General features: G+C 38.2%; 1 protein-coding gene across 1 annotated transcript in view; it reads left to right on the forward strand.

The window, feature by feature from the left end:
• Positions 1 to 1298: 1298 nt before the first annotated feature.
• The window catches only part of HDX (highly divergent homeobox), a 245475-nt gene continuing 231939 nt past the window's right edge, over positions 1299 to 14834 (forward strand). Inside the window, exon 1 of the mRNA XM_032387869.1 lies at positions 1299 to 1445. The gene's annotated coding sequence lies outside the window, so the exon portion shown is untranslated. The remainder of the gene's footprint in view (positions 1446 to 14834) is intronic.

Consider the following 14834-nt stretch of genomic DNA (forward strand, 5'->3'; position numbering starts at 1 on the left):
AGTGGCAGGAGGTGAGAACATAAACATGGCAAAGGCCAGATCATTTAGGACCTTGAGACTATGGTAAGAAATTTGCATTTTATAGTATATGTGAATGTAAGCCATTGGAGAACCCGGAGCGGGGCATGATTTGACTTTCCTTTAAAAAAAAAAAAAAAAATCACTCAAGCTGCTTTGTAGATGACTGTAGAGGCTTGAGGTACCCTGCCCTAGGGTCTTCAGTGGCTTTTAATAAAATCAAAGTTCTCTGCCTACTTTCAAAGACTTTTATTATCAGCCTATCCTATTTCCTCACTAGTCCTCATATATGCCCTCTATTTGCTAGGCTGAATTTATCATGGATTTCCTCATATCATATATATCTATGCTTTCCTACTTTTGCCTATTCTTCCCCTTTATGACAGTGCTTTCAGTCCTCTCTTATCCACCGTTCAAGAACCATCTCAAGTTTCAATTGCAAAATAAAATGCTTCCCTGTTATCACCTCACTGGTATTTCCAGTCATTAAACGATGTATCTCTTGTCTGTAGTAGATGATTGAGCACCTAATACTGTACTTAATTTTATTGTTGTGAATGTTTAATGTGTGCTAATCTTGTCTTCTGAGTGGTAAGTTCTATAATAGCATAGGACCAATAAATTGTACATCTCTCATGACACCCAGCAAATTTGGGGAGTGTATCAAGTGAGTGTTAACTGATGTAACATATGACTTGAGTTTTTTTTTTTTTTTTTTTTTCTGTAATGGTGTAATGGTGATCACTCGAGTAACTTCTGGCAGAACAGGGATTGAGGTTAGGTGAACAGAACTCATAATTTTAATTTCTTGTTTTAGTCGCAGAGTCAACTGGTCACATAAAACTGTACACTTGCTCTTATCAATAAATGCCAAAGGCTTGATGGAGTCCTTCTTGATTTTAGTAACACTGAGTATATACATGTCAATTGAACACTGACCACAAAAGACTATATTTCTGTATGTGATCTTTTGATTTTGGCATGCAACAATTCTGCTGAAAGCGAATCTCAAGTTGGTACACCAGGCAGCACCTGCTCAAATGGTGCCATATAACTACTATAGTCACAGGGATGCTGGGTGTCCAGAACTATTCAGGAAGGGAGAGGTACAGAGAGGCCTGGCCTTGGACACGGCTGATATGTGCAGGGAAGAGGCAGCCCCACTGCAGGCAGCTATCTTTCCTCCCCCCTCCCTACTCTTGGGTTCTGGGCTGAGGCCAGGGACTGTCCGGAGCTGATCTCGGGCTCCCATTGGTCGCTGTCTTTTGTGACGTCACAATCATGATGAGAATTGATGATCGGACACGCTGATTTCATTGTCTGAGGAGACAGTGAGACCCAGGAAAAATCTTGCTGAATCTGCCTGCTCCAGCACTGGCCTGATTCGGGATCCTCCGATCCTTCCTGTGACCGCATCACGCCCCGAGGTAAGGACCCAGCCTGGGTGGGTGTGAAGGGCGAAGAAGGATGAGCAAGACACGGAGCTAATGTTCTGCCCAGTGGGGGGCTTATAGGTTCAGAGGCCTAAAGAGGCTGCCAACAACCCGCTGCGGCTTTGGGGGAGCCAACTCCCTCTACTATCCGAGCCAAGGCTGGCGGCTGCATGAGGTTAAAAAACAGCTGAGGATAGGGATACAGTGGGCATTGCCAGAGAGCAAAGGACCTTGCTCCGAGAGAGGGCGACGTTTGGGATGCACTTCTGGCTTCGGGGTAGGAGGAAGTGGCACCTCTGCCTCCGAAGAAAGGAGGCGGGGGGGGGCGGGGAGGTGAATTCTACCACTTCTAGATTTCACTGGACAGCAGATTTTTCACAGCCCTACTCAAACGCACTGAGTGCCGCGCTTGCGCATTAGGAGCTTGGGGGGGAGGGGGGAGTTCGTGGCGAGAAGAATAGACGTGGAGTGTGCGCAGGCGCCTTTTCCGTTTCGCTGGAGGAGGTGGGGCTGAGCTCTGTCTGGGCCGACTATGGAAAGGGCTGGGGAGTTGGCTGTGTGCTATTTCAAGCGCCTGTTGATGGAGAGGGATCTGCCGCTGATTTTGAATCTGGCTTACTGGTCATACCCAGACCCCCAACTGGCCTGATGAATTTAAGAAAGCAAGTTCTTAATCTACAGATGTCAGATTTGTAATAACTGAAAGAACTTGGAGAGGAATTTGTGGAATAGAAATTCCTGAGATGAGAAACCATTAAAAAAAAAACCTAATTATTCAAGCGAATCCAACTTTTAATCTTCAATGAACTCTGATTTGAGGTGCCACTCAGTGATTTTGAAACTTAAACTCTTTGGAGAGACTCAGAGTGAGACCCACTGTGGAGACTCAGAGTAAGAAATTTAACTTTCTTGTCTTTTTTTTTTTTTTGGAACGGTTTCTTACAAAGACTTGGTCTCCCTTTCTGGTATGGTGCTAAGTCTTTCTTTCTTCCTTTCTTCCTCTGTGTCTCTGCTAAAACCAGCAAAGTCAAATCCTGTTTGGGAGACCCTTTCTAACTCTTCTTTGGGAGGGGCTATATTACTCAGCAATTGTGAGGAACAACTTGCCTGTTTGTCTTTGGTGGAAAAATTGTTATAAACTCCTGACTATTTCACAGAGAAATCTGATTTTTTCCCCTCCATTTCTTATAGTTAAGTGGTTATCAAGTCCTGGTGAATTTTCCTTTGAAAGCCCACTCTTATAATTCTTCCTTTATTCTACAGTCTAAGCTCCCATCACCACCATCCAGTCACTCCAGGAACCTCCCAGTCAGCTTTCACTTGTGCCCCAACTCCTTAATTCATCCTGCCAGACTAATGGTCAGTGAACACTCCTTTTAGCAAGTCATTTTCTTCACCAAAATATTCTTGGAATTTATTTTTTATTCTTCCAAGCCCAATTCTAGTCAGATTGCAAAAACTTCATAATCTGGCTTCATTGTACCATGGGACCCTTATTTTACTTGATTTTTCGGTGCGCAATTATCCTTAATGTCCCCTGAACAATCTACTTCCAGAGCTTTGCTCCTTGCACCACAACCACACCCTTCACACAGGATGCCCTCTCTTCTGCCTATTCAGATCTTACCCAATTTGGAGACTCAAGTTACACCCCTCCATTGAGTGCCTTCCAAGTGTAACCCAACCATTATTAAGCTCATTTTTTCTAGAACTCCTACATCAGTTCTTGTACTTATCACTTTCTTATAGCCTGTTTTATATTGTCTTCTTATTTGCGTGTGTTTATGTGTTAGACTAAATTTCTCAACTGGATTTTAAACCCGCTCTTAAGTGTTGGGACCATGCCATCTAATTCTTTATCTTCTGCCTACAGCACCTGGATGATTATTTGAAGTATCTATAACGATATGTGGTCTTTGCATCCGAATTTCTTGGGTAACAGAGTAAGATTGTTATAGAGAGAACTGTATATATGTGAAAATTTATTCATCATTGGTCAGGCAAATGACCCTCCAGTGACTAAATAAACTTGAATATGAGTCAGAGAAAAGGCAATATGGACATATCTATATAGTGAGTGGCCTCCAAATATATATTGTCTTCATAAAAGAGACCAAAGGGACATTATCCCAGAAGCGGTTCTGTCTGTAATTTTCTCAGTTTTTTTTTCCTAAAGATTTTATTTATTTATTTGAGAGAGAGAGAATGAGAGAGAGCACATGAGAGGGGGGAGGGTCAGAGGGAGAAGCAGACTCCCCGCCAAACAGGGAGCCCGATGCGGGACTCGATCCCGGGACTCCAGGATCATGACCTGAGCCGAAGGCAGTCGTTTAACCAACTGAGCCACCCAGGCGCCCCTGTAATTTTCTCAGTTTTAAAAATACTAAGACATTTTCCATTTTCTGTATTTCTCTTTGATGACATTACATCACGTATGTTTTGTTAAAACCTACTAATTGTTTACTCTTTTTATTGCAATATATCTTGCAGTTACTGCTTTACGTTGATTATCACTGATAGTTTTCATTTGTGTGTCTATTGAATCAGAGCTAATCATTGTGATGGCTGCCATAATTGCTATTGTATAACATATCAGTTGTCACTTTCCTACCGCTAGGGCTTCAGACTGCATTGTTTCATGGAGCTCAGTTTTATTTAATGGAAAGTGTGATTACAGTTTAATATAGAAGCTTTCTACAGATTTCACTTTGGCTGCTGCCTCACTTTGAGGCACCAACCCAACCAATATCACATCAAAGTTTGTGGTTTAAGAACATGGATAAAAAACATTCTAGAAGGGTATTATAACCTTTAAATTTAAAAATCATTGTCATAAATCATTATGAGTGAACTACGAATGTTATAAGGGAAAATCTTTTATCCTTGACTTTTTCTCTTATTACCTACATTATGCAAATTCCCTCAAAGTGTTTTAGCTTGTAGCCATTTCATAGTAATTAATAAGACTTACTAGACATTTACATGTAGACCAATAGACTAAACTGTTCAAAGGTCGGATACTCTAGATAGAATGTAATGATTAGGGATATGCTGCCCATTTTAGAAAGCTTAAAATAAAATATAAAAAAAATAAGCATGTGGTATTCATGATTTAAGGTTTATTTTACAATTCCTGTCTGAATGAGAAGATGGCATTGGACTTTCTCATTTAAGTTTTAGTTTGATCTGGAAGGGATTTTGTAATGACAAGCCAGTCCTTCCGTTTTACATATGAGGAAGCTGGAGTCTAAAGAAGTGAAGTAGCTTAGCAGAATTAATAAATGCTAATATTTATTAAGCACTTAATACCAGGCATTATGCTAACAACTTTATATATGTTTTCACATTTAAATCTAACCACATCCCTATGAGATGGTTTCTAGTATTATTTCTCATTTTACAAATGAGAAAACTGTAGCTTAAAGTAGTTGACTTCCCTGGGGCCACACAACGACAAAATGTCACAGTCAGGATTCAAACATAAGTCTGTTTTGACTCTTAATCACCAAACTATACTTGACCAGGGTAATATGCAGTGAATCTTAGGCAGAGCCATTTTTTCAAAGATTTTATTTATTTATTTGAGAGAGAGAGTGACAGATAGCAAGAGAGAGAATGAGCGGGGAGAAGAGGGAGAAGCAGGCTCCCTGATGAGCAGGGAGCCCAACACGGGGCTCGATCCCAGGACCCTACGATCATGACTTGAGCTGAAGGCAGACGCCTAACCCACTGAGCCACACAGGCACCCCTTAGGCAGAGCTTTAACAAGAATCTAAATCTGTGGAGTCCCAGCCCAATGTGTGTGTGTGCGTGCATGCGCATGTGCATGTTTGTGTGTGTATGTATGTGTTTTATATCATAATGTTTTCCATGAATAGCATACTGCTTCTACAAAATCACTGATTTCTAAGCCTGACCAAGTGGTGTATACCTACATTTCATTTTAGGTATTTTACTAAAACACAGTCTTTCAGTCTTGGTTGAAAAAGATGGCATTAAATTTTATATAAAGTGTATTTTTAAAGATATTTAATTAGTTTTGCTTTTAAAATCATATTGTACTTCCAGAAGGAATTATATATTTTTGTGTATTGTAACCCCAGAGTAAAAATACTTGAATTGTTGATTTTTCATTTTTACAGTGGACTCAGCTACATGAAATTGGTGGTGTCTTAATATACTTGTATAGAGTATATTATATCTAGGCATACTGGTTTGAAAGTAAGCAGTGAAAATTCTAGAGAGATATATTCTGCATAAGAAGGGAGCTGGAGATGTTAGTATATTCAGAAGTTGTCACTAACATCCTGAGACCTTTCTAGTCTGTGTAAAATTTCAAGACAATAAACTGAAACCTGTATGTGCAAATGGAGTCATCCATATACCAACTAGTAGCAGAATTTCCTGGATTAACTGTAGATCTAGGTACATGATAACTGAATAAATGAGATTATATTGTGTCAATTAAATGCTATACTTTACATTTGTCATCTATAAAGAAATCTACAACAGCAGCTGTCCTACCTTCTTGGTCTCCTATTGTTTTACAACTAGAGTTATGTTCTAATTGGGTTGATCCTTAGAATCTTTAAAATGGAGGGAGATGGGAGTTTGAACAAAATGGGTAAAGGGGAGAGAGCTATACGGGCCTCCAGTTTTGGAATGAGTAAGTCACAGGAATAAAATGCAGAGCCTAAGGACTGCAGTTAATGATATTGTAACAGCAACATAATGGGACAGTTGGTAACTATACTTGTGGTGAACATAGCATAATGCATAAACTTGTCATATCACTAAGTTGTACACCTGAAACTAATGTAACACTTTGTGTCAGCTATACTCAAAAAGTGTCAGAGTGGCAAAAATTTAGGAAAACATTTTCTTAGCCTCACTTTCCCTGGAGTTGGTGGCAATTTATTTTAAGATTCTTAAATGCAAACATGCCCCAGGTAAGCACTTTTCTCATGTAGACAAGAGTCTGTGCATGATGCTTGCCCAAGGTCATGCAAGTAGTAAATGGCAGAGCCAGGGCTTTAAAGCAGGTGTCATTCTAGATGCTGCACTCTTTATTAGGTTATAGACTGTAGAACTGGAGTGAAGCCCATCTTTATTTATTGTTTTTATTTTTTAATTTTTTTTTTAAAGATTTTATTTATTTATTTGTCAGAGAGAGAAAGCAGAAGTAGGGGGAGGAGCAGGCAGAGCAGGCAGAGGGAGAAGCAGGCTCCCTGCTGAGCAAGGAGCCCGATGCGGGGCTCGATCCCAGGACTCTGGGATCATGACCTGAGCTGAAGGCAGACGCTTAATTGACTGAGCCACCCAGGTGTCCCTATTTATTGTTTTTAAAAATTGTATGTATGTGTGTGCATGTGTGTCATGTAATTTCCCTCTAACTTCTCTCTCTTTCTGAGTCTTTACTGCCTTTGACATTTACCTTTTGCTATCAGTGGAGATAAAAATTTTTAATAGAAAGGCCAAGATTTAGGAGAAAGGGATCGTTGTGTTAACCTCCAATGGCTTCAGAGGCAGAAGGCAGATAGACCCATAAAGTATTCTTACCTGTAGTCGTACCAAGCAATGGCATTTCTTCTTTGGGTTTTGTTTTACTACACTAATATATTGTTTTAATATATTTCTTTATATACACATACTGTTTTACTTGGTTGGCTTGGTCTATGTATTGTGTGTTTTATGGATGAAGTAGCTATGCCATTTAGGAAAGTAATTATCTGAGACCCATCCTCCAAATAACTTTACCCTTTCATAGACCTGTCAGTTGTGTTGAAATCTCTTTAATAGAGACCCGAGGCATTATGAAATATGGAAGAAAAATATGTTCTACATTAGGGGGCATTATTACATTAGGTATACAATGCTCAGCCTTGACTTATACCCACTATCCCCTTTTTAAAAAATTTTATTTATTTACTTATTTGAGAGAGAGAGCAAGAACGCGAGAGAGAGCATGAGCAGGGGGAGAAGCAGATGGAGAGGGAGAGGCAGACTCCCCACCGAGCAGGGAGCCCGACACGGGGCTCGATTCCAGGACCCTGTGATCATGACCTGAGCCGAAAGCAGATGCCTAACCGACTGAGCCACCCAGGCACCCCTATCCCCACTATCCTGATACAACATGAAGTTATTTTGGAATATGTATGTAAATTATTAAAATAATCAGTCATTTTATTTAGAAGCTCTAGGCTCACTTTTGTTACCAATGAATGCTTAAAACATGCTGAAGGTCAGTTTGAGTTTTTTCTTCTTTTCCCAACTGCTAGTGCTTAATGTAAAGAGACTTTTTTTTTTTTAAACTCAGTATTGATTGTGATGTGTAGCCAATTTACTTTTCTGGTCAGGTTTAATGAATCTGTATCTATTTCTTGCTCCTCAAAACGTGTTCCATGGAGTACCAGCATGAGTATCACCTGGGAACTTCTTAGAAATTACAGAATCTCTGGCCTCAACCAAGACCTACTGAATCAGATTCTGTATTTTAATAAGGTCTCCAGGTGATTCATATGCACATTAAACTCTGAGAAGCACTGATGTAAAGTGAAATATGACTTCCTATACAACTTAGACTTTTAAGAGCTGATAATCAGAAAGATCCCTTTATTTCTTTTTGACAGTTTTCACATGTGTAAAGAAATATGTAATCGAAGTATTATCTGTCTAATATACATCAGATTTGTTCCATTTTGGAGTCTAAATCATTGAAAGAATAGCTACACCTATGTGATGGGTAAAATTGTTGAGTCTGAGTGAATCCCAGTAATTTTGGTGATAGTAATGGCCTTGCCATTGAAATGATATTTTTCCTAATTGTCAACAGAGTGTTACAAAAGAGTATGGATGTATTGGGGTCATTGTCAGTAATATCTTCAAGAGGAACTGTACTTAGTTTTCTGTTTCTTACTGTATCAAATCACCACAAACATAGTGGCTTGAAGCAATACATGTATTGGGGTGCCGGGTGGCACAGTTGGTTAAGCGTCCAACTCTTGGTTTTAGTTTAGGTTGTGATCTCAGGGTCCTGGGATTGAGCCCCACATTGGGCTCCATGCTCATCATGGAGTCTGAGATTTTCTCTCTCTGTTCCTCTGCCCCTCCCACTCATGCTCTCTCTCTCAGAGAAATAAATCTTTAAAAAATAAATAAAGCATATGTATTATCTTACTGTTCTGGTGGTTAGAAGTCTGAAAATAGGTATCATTGGGTTAAAACCAAGGTGTCAACAGGCATTTTTTCCGTAAAGCCTCTAGGAAAGAATTTATTTCCTTACTCTTTTTTAGCTTCTAGAGGTTACCCACATTCCTTGGTTTGTGGCCCTGTCCATCTTTAAAGCTGTCAACGGCCAATCAAATCTTTCTCCTATTGCATCACTCTGGCACTCTTCTGCCTCCCTATTCCACATTTAAGGATCCTTGTGATTACATTGTGCCCACTCAGATAATGTAGAATAATCTCTTTATTTTAATGTCAGCTGATTAGGAACCTTAATTCTTCTACAACCTTAATTCACTTTTGCCATGGAACCTAACATATTCGCAGGTTTCAGGAATTAGATGTAGATATTGCTGGGTGTGTGTGTGGGAGCACAGGAATTGATGGCCTTTTTGGCTGATAAAGTCAGTCTCTAATCTTGTTATGGGAATAAGCAATTAGTGTCATGGGTTGAACTGTGCCTCCTCCCATAAACATTCATGTGTTGAAGTTCTAACCCCCAGTATCTCAGAATGTGACCTTATAATGAAATAAGATCATTGTAGATGTAATTAGTTAAATTAATATGAGGTCATACTTGAGTAAAGTAGGCCCTTATTCCAATATAACTGGTATCTTTATAAAAGGGGGAAATTTGGATACTGTCACACATACAAGGAGAATGCCATGTGAACATGAAGATGTCCATTTATAAGCAAGGAGAGATGCTTAGAACAGAGCTTTCCTTGGCCTTCCTTCACAGCCCTCAGAGAGAACCAACCCTCCCAATACTTTGATTTCAGACTTCTAGCCTTCTTAACTGTGAGACAATACATTTCTGATTAAGCCATCCAGTTTTTGGTACCTTGTTAGAGCAGCCCTAGAAAAGTCAGGATTGTCCTTCAGTTGATAACTAAGTATCATCATCCTCAAAAGCACTTATTTAGTAAGTTTGTATTCTATAACGTGCTAGATGTTGGACAAAGTGAATTAGACATTAAAGTATTTATGATATACATTAGACAATTTTCATAAAGCAAGCTCTGAAATAGATGATTTTACAGCTTTGGCCCTCCATTTATTCAGCTGTGAAAAGAGGGCATAGTATTCATAATATCTAAGAACATTTCTAGCTTTAAAGTCCATGTTTTTTTTAGAAAGTTATTATATCCATACATTAATAAAAAGTATTACGTGCAGGGAAAGCCATCAAAATTGTGTTAAACTTTTCTTCAGGATCAGTATCTTAATTACTACCATCTCTGCTATTCATTGCCCACCTTCTAGCCTTCAATTTTATTTTTTAAAAGTTTTTTAACGTTTTATTTATTTAAGTAATCTCACACCCCACTTGGGGCTCGAACTCACGACCCCAAGATTGAGAGTCGCACACTCCAATTGAGCCAGCCAGGCGCCACTACCATTCAATTTTAAAGAGAAGTATTAAAGACATTATTAAGAAACACCTTTATTCTTTTGACTCTCTCAACCTATTTGAAATTGGTTTAAGATTTATGTTCAGGGGTTGCCTGGGTGGCTCAGTCGGTTAAGCATCCAACTCTTGATTTCAGCTAGGGTCATGATCTCATGGGTCCTGAGGTCGAGCTCCATATTGGGCATGGAGTCTGCTCGGGATTCTCTCCCTCTCCTTCTGTCCCTCCCCACCCCCTGTCATGAGCTTGCTCTCTCTCTCAAATAAATAAATAAAATCTTAAAAAATATATGATCTCACTGATATGAGGAATTCTTTTTTTTTTTTTTTTAAAGATTTTATTTATTTATTTGACAGAGAGAGACAGAGCACAAGTAGGCAGAGCGGCAGGCAGAGGGAGAGGGAGAAGCAGGCCCCCCGCGGAGCAGGGAGCCCGATGTGGGGCTCGATCCCAGGACCCTGGGATCATGACCTGAGCCGAAGGCAGACGCTTAATGACTGAGCCACCCAGGCGCCCTGATATAAGGAATTCTTAATCTCAGGAGACAAACTGAGGGTTGCTGGAGTGGTGGGGGGTGGGAGGCATGGGGTGGCTGGGTGATAGACATTGGGGAGGGTATGTGCTATGGTGAGTGCTGTGAATTGTGTAAGACTGTTGAATCACAGACCTGTACCTCTGCAACAAATAATACATTATATGTTAAAAAAAAAAAAAGAAGATAGTAGGAAGGGGAAAATGAAGGGGGGGGGAATTGGAGGGGGAGATGAACCATGAGAGACTATGGACTCTGAGAAACAAACTGAGGGTTCTAGAGGGGAGGGGGGTAGGGGGATGGGCTAGCCTGGTGATGGGTATTAAAGAGGGCACGTACTGAATGGAGCACTGGGTGTTATACTCAAACAATGAATCATGGAACACTACATCAAAAACTAATGATGTAATGTATGGTGATTGACATAACATAATAAAATTTAAAAAATGCAAAAAAAAAGACTTACACTCAAGACATAGTATATTTATGATGCTACGCACACAATATATGCTTAAGGAATAAATTTAAATAAATGAGTAAATTATCAAAATATCTGAAGCAAGACATTTATATATTGGAAAATTTTGAGACCAGTGAGTTGAAGAGGAAATGGTTATTTTGAAAAAGTTTTGCCCTGGGGCGCCTGGATGGCTCAGTCGGTTAGGCTTCTTCCTTCGGCTAGGGTCATGATCCCAGGGTCCTGGGATCGAGCCCTGCATTGGGCTCCCTGCTCGGCTGGGAGCCTGCTTCTCCCTTTCCTTCTGCCTGCCACTCCCCCTGCTTATGTTGTCTCTCTGTCAAATAAATAAATAAAAAAGCTTAAAAAAAAAAAAAGAAAATGTTTTGCCCTTTTTCTTATTACTGCAAAGTACATGGGAGCAATATATGTTCTCATAATTCACAGATGAAGCGGTGGTCTATAAGTAGACTTGAGACTAGTTTTGCAAATGATTATCAGGTTTCCTGGATTAACTAGCAGTAAAATAACAATTGCTGAATATGGTCATGATCAAACACTGGATAGTATATTTTAGGTGTTCAGGTCTGTTCTGATTTAACACCAAGGAATGTGATTGTAATGAAATTTTTAGAAACACATTAGTTGTGTAACAATCTCTGCCTTAGTGTCTCATCTCTGCATGAAAAAAAAAATGACTAGGCAGGAGAAATGCAGTGCCAACAAAAACATTAGGGATCAATGTTAATCCCATACTTCAAACATATATATGTCTATAATTTGAAAGTAACATATGTTTTCTAACTTAATGTCACAGGCTTAATGTAGGGCAGTGTCTCTCAAACTGAGGTCTGCAGACCCTTAGGGGTGCAAGGACATGTTTTCAGAGGTCTGCAACTTTTATGGTTATTTTTAAATTTGAGGGTTTTATTTGATCTTGAAATAAATGATCTTAAAAAGAAAATGATGAGCTTAAAAGAAAAATCCACAATATGCATGCATTCACTCACACACAAAGACTTTCTACCAGGTATAAACACAAAACTTCTCTTTTATAGTCATAAATCACAGTTAAAAGACATTTGATGGAATAAATTGAGTACCTTAATACAGAGTTCCTCAAACTGAGATCCAAAGATAGATTTTCGCAGGATAGGAAAGATTTTGTTTTTGTTTTTGTTTTTGTTTTTGTTTTCTTCTTTCAAGGGAAGAAGAAAGAAGGGGGTATACCTATGTCTTTCAGATTTGGGTTGTGCTCCATAAGGCTGTTATTAAGCAGCTTCTTAGTCTATTCAAAGTATTTGTGGAGATAAATTTATGCTTCCACTATTTGATGAATTAAATATGTGTATGTATATTGTTTCAACACTGTATATGTGAATATACTTATATACTGTTACCTACTTACTTACTTCTAGATGGTGTGTATTGAGGAGTCTTTCTCTGATCCCAAAAGAGGAGGACGTTTAATTTTTCCACTAAGTTTTTTTTTGTAATATATATATATATATATATTATTATGTTCAGTTAGCCACATTAGTTTTTGATGTGTTCAGTGATTCATTAGTTGTGTATAACACCCAGTGCTCATCACAACATGTGCCCTCATTAATACCCATCACCCTGTTACCCCATCCCCCTACCCCCCTCCCCTTTGAAACCCTCAGTTTGTTTCCCCGGGGTCCATAGTCTCTCATGGTTCATCTCCCTTTCTGATTTCTCCCCCACTAAGTTTTTGCAGTAAAATTGAGAGTGGAAGATACAAGACAATTTAATAGTCTATCTCTTTACTTCTAGGTGAAATTACCCTTAAATATAATATATACTACTTAAATCTGATTCACAAAACACTATAAGAATATCTGGTCTATGTAAATAAATATGGCTTTAAACTTTTCAAAACAAATTTAAATACCAATCAAAATTCTTGCTGGGAGTGGGTTAGAGAAGATGTAGAACAGGGTAGAATGGAGTTATGTGGATGATTTAAAAAAAAAGGTTAAGAAAGAACTAATAAGAATAAGTTTACAGTACAGTAAAATAAGGGATATATATTTAGATATAATGAATAACTTGTTAATAATTACTTTTCCAAAGTGTGGTTATAGGAAATTTTATAGAGCTCCTCTAAAAAGTAACTGAAAATGCAACCTACAATTTAAAGGTGTTAAAGTAGAATGTGAATTGCAAGATGTTAGTGGTCAATGCTTGAGGCAGTGCAAACATTTTTATTAACTGGTGGATGATAGAAGTAATTTATGTGCATAATTTGCTTGGGGCTAGAAGGGTAAGGAAAAAAGCTTAATTTAGTTAACAAAAATGTATGGAACAAATATTTATGTGTGGTCCAACTTAGCTATCACTGGTCATTAATAGTCATATATTCAGGATGAGGGTGTGTGGAATTGTATCAAAGCAGAGTTAAGAAAAAAGGAAATCAATTATCCAGTTGAGGCTCTGTTTATGCCTCTGTTGTCCAACTCATCTATTTGAAATTGATCTTATTTTGTTGTAATATGTTTTGATATCTGAGTGTATGATAAGGTACTTGTAGTTTAAAGATATTTTATTAATTTAACATTAGGACTTTATAATAAAGCAAGTGTCATTAAAAGCTGATAAATAATTATAATTGATAAAACAAAGTGAGGTCTAGCATATCTACTTACTAATGCTCTGTTTGTAAAGATATTTTAATCAAAACTGAAACTTTTCCTCAAGTATACTTGACATAGAATATTATATTAATTTCATGTATACCACATAGTGATTTGACAATTACACACAATAAGAAATGCTCACCATAATAAGTAGAGTTACTGTCACCATACAAAGTTCTTACAATATTATTGACTATATTCCCTAATCTGTACTTTTCATCTCCATGTCTTGTTTTATTTTTTTTAAGTTTTAATTGAAATTCCAGTTAGTTAACATACAGTGTAGTATTAGTTTCAGGTGTAGAATTTAGTGATTCAACACTTACATACAACACCCTATGCTCATCTCATCAAGTGCCCTCCTTAAACACCATCACCTATTTCACCCATCTCCCCTTTGGTAACCATCAGTTTGTTCTCTATAGTTAAGAGTCTGTTTCTTGGTTTACCTCTCTTTTTTCCCCTATGATCCTTTGTTCTGTTTTTTTAAATTCTACATATAATTTAAATTGTATGCTATTTGTCTTTCCTCAGTGACTTATTTCACTTAGCATAATACTGTCTAGCTCCATCCATGTTGTTGCAAATAGAAAGATTTCATTCTATTTTATGGCTGACTAATATTCCATGATATATATATGCCACACCTTCTTTATCCATTCATCAGTGAGTGGACATTTGGGCTTCTTCCATAATTTGGCTATTGTTGATAATGCTGCTATAAACATCTGGGTACATGTATCCCTTCAAATTAGTATTTTTGTATTCTTTGGGTAAATACCTAGTAATGCAATTGCTGGATTATAGGGTAGTTCTATTTTTAACTTTTTGAGGAAACTCCATACCATTGTTTTCTGGAGTGGCTGCGCTACTTTGCATTCTCACCAACAGTGTAAGAGGGTTGACCTTTCTCCTGAATCCTCTCCTACAGCTGTTGTTTATTGTGTTATTTATTTTAGACATTCTGGCTGGTTTGAGGTGATATCTCATTGCGGTTTTGATTTGTGTTTCTTTGATGATGAGTTATGTTGAGCATCATTTCATGTGTCTGTTGGTTATCTGGATGTATTCTTTGGAAAAATGTCTCTTTATGTCTTC

Source organism: Phoca vitulina, unplaced genomic scaffold (genome assembly GCF_004348235.1).
Source record: "Phoca vitulina isolate PV1807 unplaced genomic scaffold, GSC_HSeal_1.0 scaffold51, whole genome shotgun sequence".
NCBI lineage: Eukaryota > Metazoa > Chordata > Mammalia > Carnivora > Phocidae > Phoca > Phoca vitulina.